General features: G+C 49.3%; 1 protein-coding gene across 1 annotated transcript in view; it reads left to right on the top strand.

Annotated features, from left to right (window-relative positions):
- The window catches only part of LOC143299572 (E3 ubiquitin-protein ligase PDZRN3-like), a 171,265-nt gene that overhangs the window by 144,748 nt on the left and 19,017 nt on the right, over positions 1–7,500 (top strand). The window lies entirely within an intron of this gene.

Below are 7,500 nucleotides of genomic sequence, written 5' to 3' on the forward strand. Positions count from 1 at the left end.
TTTTTTTTTTCAACGGGTATAGGACTCTGGAGATATGTCGATAGAACTGAAGAACTGGCAAGTGTACACTTCGACAATATTATTGTTGAGTTTATCAGATATAGCGTTAGCTTTGCTTCGCTGCGACCAAGAACCACGGGGTATGCATATCACCTTTTTTCAACGCTGGCAGCAGGTGGTGATCATGAGATTACAGAACTAACCATCGCCGTCTCAACGCCCACCCGTTCAGCAGGAAGATGAAGCTGGCACCATCTCGCACCCGCTCCTGTGGTCTCGAAGACCAAACAGCAGAACACACTCTCTTCAGACCTGTCCCCTTCTGAAGGGACTCGGAGACATCGTGTGGACGACACCAAACCCTACTGCAGCACAAGAAGCTCCACGGCTCCAGTCAGGATTTGGTGAGGACGACGTCATTCATCAGACGTGCTAGACTGACACTGTCAAGAGGCGAGCAAGAAGAAGAAGAAGAGTTTACCAACTTATTTGCTGGCGTCCTTAAGGTCATGTTATTGGGTGGGAGGTAGACTAAAAAAAATCTTGGTAAAAGTCCACTAACTTGGGATAAAAGAGGCGACGTATCGAGCCACAAGCTCTTCTTCAGGCAAATGAAATGAGTGAGTGACAGACAGAAAGGTACAGACAGAGAGGGAGAGAGACTAAAAGTTCAGGAAAGGAAAGTGATGAGAAGTCACAGGAAAGGACACAAAAAACAATGTGGCAGCCAGAACACCTCCTCCTCCTCCTCCTCATGTTATTGGTGTTTGGATTTTGGATTGGAGAGGGACGGGCGCAATAGCCGAATGGTTAAAGCGTTGGACTTTCAATCTGAGGGTCCCGGGTTCGAATCTCGGTGACGGCGCCTGGTGGGTAAAGGGTGGAGATTTTTCCGATCTCCCAGCTCAACATATGTGCAGACCTGTTAGTGCCTGAACCCCCTTCGTGTGTATACGCAAGCAAAAGATCAAATACGCACGTTAAAGATCCTGTAATCCATGTCAGCGTTCGGTGGGTTATGGAAACAAGTACACACCCAGCATGCACACCCCCGAAAGCGGAGTATGGCTGCCTACATGGCGGGGTAAAAACGGTCATACACGTAAAAGCCCACTCGTGTATATACGAGTGAACGCGGGAGTTGCAGCCCACGAACAAAGAAGAAGAAGAAGGATTGGAGAGGGTTCCGTTGTCCGATGGAGGATTCCTGGGTGTCTGTCCGGGTTGGGAGGGAGGAACTTTGTTTTATGTCCCGTCACACATTATCGGTGATTGAAGAAGAGTTGGGAGGTCCACCTGGCGTTCCAAGGGGGAGTCCTGGCTGTCTCGGAAAGGATGGGGTGATGTCCCGGCTAGGTGTTCTGGCGTGCTGAGGAGGAAGCCCTGCCCGGCGAGGGATTGAATATTCCGTATGCTTGTATCGCTTGTACTGTCAAGGTGTTGCTACCTATCGTCTATTATACCATCTGCCGTTGTTTGTTTTGTGTGTGTGTGTGTGGGGGGGGGGGGGTTGTTTGTTTGTTTGTTTGTTTATTCCAGTTGGTTTGGTGTCAGGAATCTGAACGATAGAACTGGTTCATGTATGTTTCAGCCCTTCGTGTATTCTATTACGTTGAATTTACGGTTGTCAAGATACGGGCAGGGAAAAAAAAAAAAATCCGGGTTGACGAAGGAGATCATGTCAGAAGAACGAAACTTTAAGAGTGTATGTAGCCAGAAACCAGAAACAGTATCCCTCAGGTGATGCCAAGCACAACAGACACCACTGCCGGGTATTGACTGATCCACCTGTCAGGTCTGTCACAAACGACCGACCATTGCCCCCTGTTCCCCCCCCTCCCCCCCCCCCCCCACCCGCCCCCCCCCCCCCCCCAACTTCCACCCCACACCTCCCCCCACAGTCATAACACGGCCCTGAGATAAGCACGGACCCCCAAGTACTGCCATCATTACCAGAGGGACCAAGGTTTGCTTCGACGAAGAAACGTCAAGGTTCCGTCAGCATTATCAGCGGAGCAAAGCAGGGCTGTGTCTTGCCCCCCCCCCCCCCCCCCCACGTTGTTCAGGGGCTTTCTTCTTCTTCTTCTTCTTCTTCCTCCTCCTCCTCCTCCTCCTCCTCCTCCTCCTCCTCCTTCTTCTTCTTCTTCTTCTTCTTCTTCTTCTTCTTCTTCTTCGTCTTCTTCTTCTTCTTCTTCTTCTTCTCATTCCCCCCCTCTTCTTCTTCTTCTTCTTTTCCTCCTCGTTCTTCTTCTTCTTCTTCTTCTTCTTCTTCTCACTGTTCTGCTCATGTGCGGCGCCTTTGGCACGTCATCAAAGGGCGTTCACCTTAAGTCGCCAGAGATAGACAGATAGATAACTGTTTTTCAACCTGCTTCATTTACGCGTGCAAAAGAAAAAAGAGAGAAAAGAAAAAGGAAAAAAATCAGTTCGACCGCAGACTTATAAGAGAGAAAGGTCTGTTTTGCTAATGATGCCGCTCATATCCTATGGTTTAGAAAAAAATAAATCTTTTAATTGTTCAATAGTACACATGAATACAATACAAGCAAAAGACAACAGAGCATATTCAACAAGATTAAGGCTTGTACTTGAAAGCGTGTCAATGCTCTTTTTTGTCTTCGCTTCTCTTGTATTCATGTGTTAGGCCCAACACTCGGCTTATATCACAGATTGACATAAGTTTACATTTGGGCCAACAGCAAAGTGAGAGCTGTATTATCAATGGTTTCTCCAGTCAATGGCAAACCATTTACAGCTTAGTCTTTTGTGAAGGACTATGACTCTCAAACTAGGAGGCAAAATTGCACTGGCTCTTCGTGCTGCAGCCTTGTGGGCTAGTTGGCCTATGGGAACCATCCCAACGCCGACTGTCCTAAAAGCCCTCTTGGCCGAGAGAGTGAGGAAGTAACTTGGGCAAGACACTCTCCACTATAATCAAATTCTGGCCCAAAATAGTCGGAACAGCAGTTGCCTCCTCTGCTGTTCTGATGGTCATGGTCGGACACGACTGACTATCATACATATATCCATGTGTACTTGTATCCTTTTACATGGCACGATGGTGAACTGCCACAGACAAAGCGTGGTATTGGGAGGACAGAATACAAAGTGCTTCATTGCTTCATGGACACACTGAAGGCCTTACTGGGAGCCTCTGTACATAGCTACCGCCATACATTTTGGCCGGAAAGCCCTTGCACAGGATCGCTTCACATGGACCAGCTTCACCCACCCACACTGTAGAGCTGCTGAGAAAGTGGCGCTCAGCTGTCCACAAAGGTGCCAAAATCCTGCGAGGCCAACAGAATCGCTGCAGCAGAGCAATGCAGACAGGCCAGGAAAAGCAGTGCCAGCAAGTCCCCGACAGCCGCCACCATCCCCTGTCCACAACTGTGTCAGAACCTTCCGGGGCGCGGATTGGCCTGATCAGTCATCTGCGCACCCACAGAGCCCAACCCACCCACCCCCAGGATGACTAGATGGTCCTCGTCGATCCCGACGGACGAACCACACACACACACACACCAGAGCTGCTGAGACAGTGCAGGAGGAGGGGTGTGTGTGGGGGGAATGGTGGGGAGGGGGGTGAGGTCTCCGCAAGTCCTAGAGCAGCCGGCCTCACACAGACTGACGGTGCCCTGAAGTGACTGTTTTTCCGTCCGTCCGTTCGTTCGTTCGCTTGCTTGTATCTTTTCTGCTGTCTGTCTCTCCGTCTCTGTCTCTCTCAGCCCCAACCCCCCTCCCCCTCTCTCTCTCTCTCTGTCTCTCTCTCTCTCTCTCTCTCGGCTCTCTCTCCCTCCCTCACCCACTCCCCCTTTTTTTTTCTCTCTCTCCCTCCCTTCCTCATTCCATCTCTATCTCTCCCTCTCTTCACCACTCTCCCACCCCTCTCTCTCTCTCCTTTCCTCCCTCACCGCCACCACCCCCCACTCCTCACTCTCTCCCTCCCCCTTGTCTCCATCTCTCTCTCTCTTTCTCTCTCCTTTTTTTTCTGTCTTGCTTTGTATACACAACCAACCAACTTGTGAACGACTTCACACACACACACACTCTCTCTCTCTCTCTCTCTCTCTCTCTCTCTCTCTCTCACACACACACACACACACACACACACACACACACACACACACACGCACACACACACACACAAACGCTCCCACATGCACCCACATTATAAATAATACATAACATTCCGCCAGTCACGCTGCAGAAGTTCTTTGAGAGGCGGTGACAGGAGGGATGGGGGTCGGGGGGAGGGGGGGGTGCGTGGGGGGGCGGAGGGGGTGAAGAAGGGGGGGGGGGACGGGATGGGGTACGGCCAGGAGGGGCGGAAGAAGAGAATATGGTGGTGGTGGTGGTGGTGGTGGGGAAATGGGAAATATGCAATGCAGGTGAACCCTTGGCACTCGAGGAACGTGTCAGCTGGTTTGTTGGGTTTTTTGAAAAAAAAAAAAAAAAAAAAAAAAAAAAAAAAAAAAAAACCTGCAAGGTGTAGACAACCCTTCCTTGCCCCCCCACCCCCACCCCCACCCCCCCTCCCTCTCCCTTCCCCTTTTCCTCTTTCTTATGTTCCGTTTCTACCCCTTCCTAGAGCTACACACACACACACACACACACACACACACACACACACACACACACACGTGATTCTACTGGTTGACTTGTTAGTTTATCTTATTTCGTTCATATTCTTTTCTTTTTTTTTCTTTTTTCTTTAAAACTAATTGATGAGACAGGAACATGGAAAGTAGTGATGCCGGAATTTAAGGCATGGGTGTGGTGGGGTGGGGTGTGGTAGGGTGGGGTGGGGTGGGGTGGGGGAGATGATGGATTTTCGTCTAAAAATCACAAATGTGGATGGATGTCGGTTAATTAAGCAAAAGAATGAACGAACGCACACGCTCATACTCACCACTCACTCGCGCTCTTTCTCTCTCTCTATCTCTCTCTCTCTCTCCCTCTCTGTCTCTGTCTCTGTCTCTGTCTCTCTCTGTCTCTGTCTGTCTGTGTGTGTGCGTGTGCATGTGTATCTGTCTGTCTGTCACACACACACACACACACACACACACACACACTCATACTCACCACTCACTCGCGCTCTTTCTCTCTCTATCTCTCTCTCTCTCTCCCTCTCTGTCTCTGTCTCTCTCTCTCTCTCTGTCTCTGTCTGTGTGTGTGTGTGTGCGTGTGCGTGTATGTCTGTCCGTCTGTCACACACACACACACACACACACACACACACACACACACACACGCTCATACTCACCACTCACAAACACACAGAGAGGGGTGCGTGGGGAGGGACAGGGCGGGGCGGGGGCACGGGTAGGGAGGGGGGGGGGGGCATTGTATAAAGCCCGTTGCAGACTGAACGTCGCTGCGTCGGGTATTGTGAGAGAAGCGTCGGTCGCAATGTAGAGATCACTCGTGTCGGGTCGGAAACCTGCCAGTTAGTTGAAGGGGTTATTGCCCTCTTCAGGGGTAAAAAAAAAAACAACAACAAAAAAAAAGAACTGCCACTTCTCCCCCTCTCACCTCCGCCCCCCCGCCCCCTCTCTCTCTCTCTCTCTCTCTCTCTCTCTCTCTCTCTGTCTCCCACCACTCTCTCTCTCTCTCTCTCTCTCTCTCTCTCTCTCTCCCTCTCGCGCACACACACACACACACACACACACACACACACACACACACACACACACACACACCCCTTTCTCCCCACAACACCACCCCACCACTCCCCGACCCCCTTCCACCACCACCACCACCCCCACACACTACAGTTCAGTTCCTCGTGTCATAAATCGACATTCCAAAGCATTTTCCTGTCCAGACCTTAGAAGTTACAACTCGCGTCACACATAAATCGACTATATAAAAAAAAATATATAAAAAAAATAAATAAATAAATCTGCGTGAATCCTTCGTCACACCTCAGTAGTAGGGGAGGGGAGGTAACAGACACCCTTTCTGTGAAAACTGACCACGGATTAAGTTTTCTTTCTTTCCTTCCTTCCTTCCTTCCTTCCTTCCTTGATTTATAATTATTGTCATTTGGAGACTGAAACAGAAGCTGTCTCATGTAATTCCTTTCCGACTCACTTTTCTAACAAATAGTCGCTTCCTCACCAGAAACCTTGTCGATATAAATTCCCACCCCGGCTATAAGCTGGATTCTGATACGCATACTCCGGGCGGTTCAAGTTTAAGACGGGAGAGGGGATGGGATGGGTGTGTGGGTGGGGGGTGGGGGGGTCGGGGGGGGGGGGGCTCACTCTGGGTTGGTAATAATCTGTAAACGCTTTTGCGAATGACCTCCCTTGACTGAGGGCGATGGTGGTGAGTGTGTTGGTTGGGGAGGAGGGGGGGGGGTGTGTGGGGATGAGGGAAGGTGGGGGGTGGGTGGGTAGATTTTGTTTTCTGGGGGTCTGCTGGGGGGGGGGGGGAATACACCAGTGGTGTGTTTATCAACCGTGAAAGCAAACACGAGAGAGAGAGAGAGAGAGAGAGAGAGAGAGAGAGAGAGAGAGAGAGAGCCCAGGAATTCAGGAAATTTAACGCAAAGGCAACCAGCCTGCCCACATAAGAACACGCACACATAAGAATAAAGTGAATTTTAAAATAATAATGAAATCAACAATGAAAAAAAAAGATAATTGCTTTGGCAGGCAATTTGAATCAGACATAAAAACGTTGAACGTCACATTCATTACTCTCTCTCAAACGGTTAATAAACATGGCAACATCTCTTATTACACATGTGTCCACATCTGTCTTCATTTTGTAACAAAACAAAATGGAGTTGGCGAACTCTTCTTCTTCTTCTTTTTCTTCTTCTCCTTCTCTTTCTTCTTCTTCTTTTTCTTCTTCTCCTTCTCTTTCTTCTTCTTCTTCTTCTTCTTCTTCTTCTTCTCCTCCTCCTCCTCTTCTTCTTTTTCTTCTTCTTCTCTTTCTTCTTTTTCTTCTTCTTCTCTTTCTTCTTCTTCGTCGTCGTCCTCCTCCTCCTCTTCCTCCTCCTCCTTCTTCTTCTTCTTCTTCTCCTCCTCCTCCCTCCTCCTTCTTCTTCTTCTTCTTCTTCTTCTGCTTCTTCTTCTTCTTCTCCTCCTCCTCCTCTCCTCCTCCTCCTCCTCCTCCTCCTCCTTCTTCTTCTTCTTCTTCTTCTTCTTCTTCTTCTTCTTCTTCTTCTTCTTCTTCTTCTTCTTCTTCTTCTTCTTCTTCTTCTTCTCCTCCTCCTCCTCCTCCTCCTCCTGTTCTTCTTCTTCTTCTTCTTCTTCTTCTTCTTCTTCGTCGTCGTCGTCGTCGTCGTCCTCCTCCTCCTCCTCCTCCTCCTCCTCCGTATTCTTCTTCTTCTCCCTTCAGGCAGTCATAATTCATTTCGTTTCCAAGGGGCGGGTGCATGCTGGGTGTGTGTTTGTGTTTCCACAGGCTAGCGAAGACTGACACAAATTACGGGATAATGTAACATGCGTTTTTGATCGTCTGCATGTGTGTGCACATGTGAACGAA

This window comes from Babylonia areolata, chromosome 25 (genome assembly GCF_041734735.1).
Source record: "Babylonia areolata isolate BAREFJ2019XMU chromosome 25, ASM4173473v1, whole genome shotgun sequence".
Taxonomy (NCBI): domain Eukaryota; kingdom Metazoa; phylum Mollusca; class Gastropoda; order Neogastropoda; family Buccinidae; genus Babylonia; species Babylonia areolata.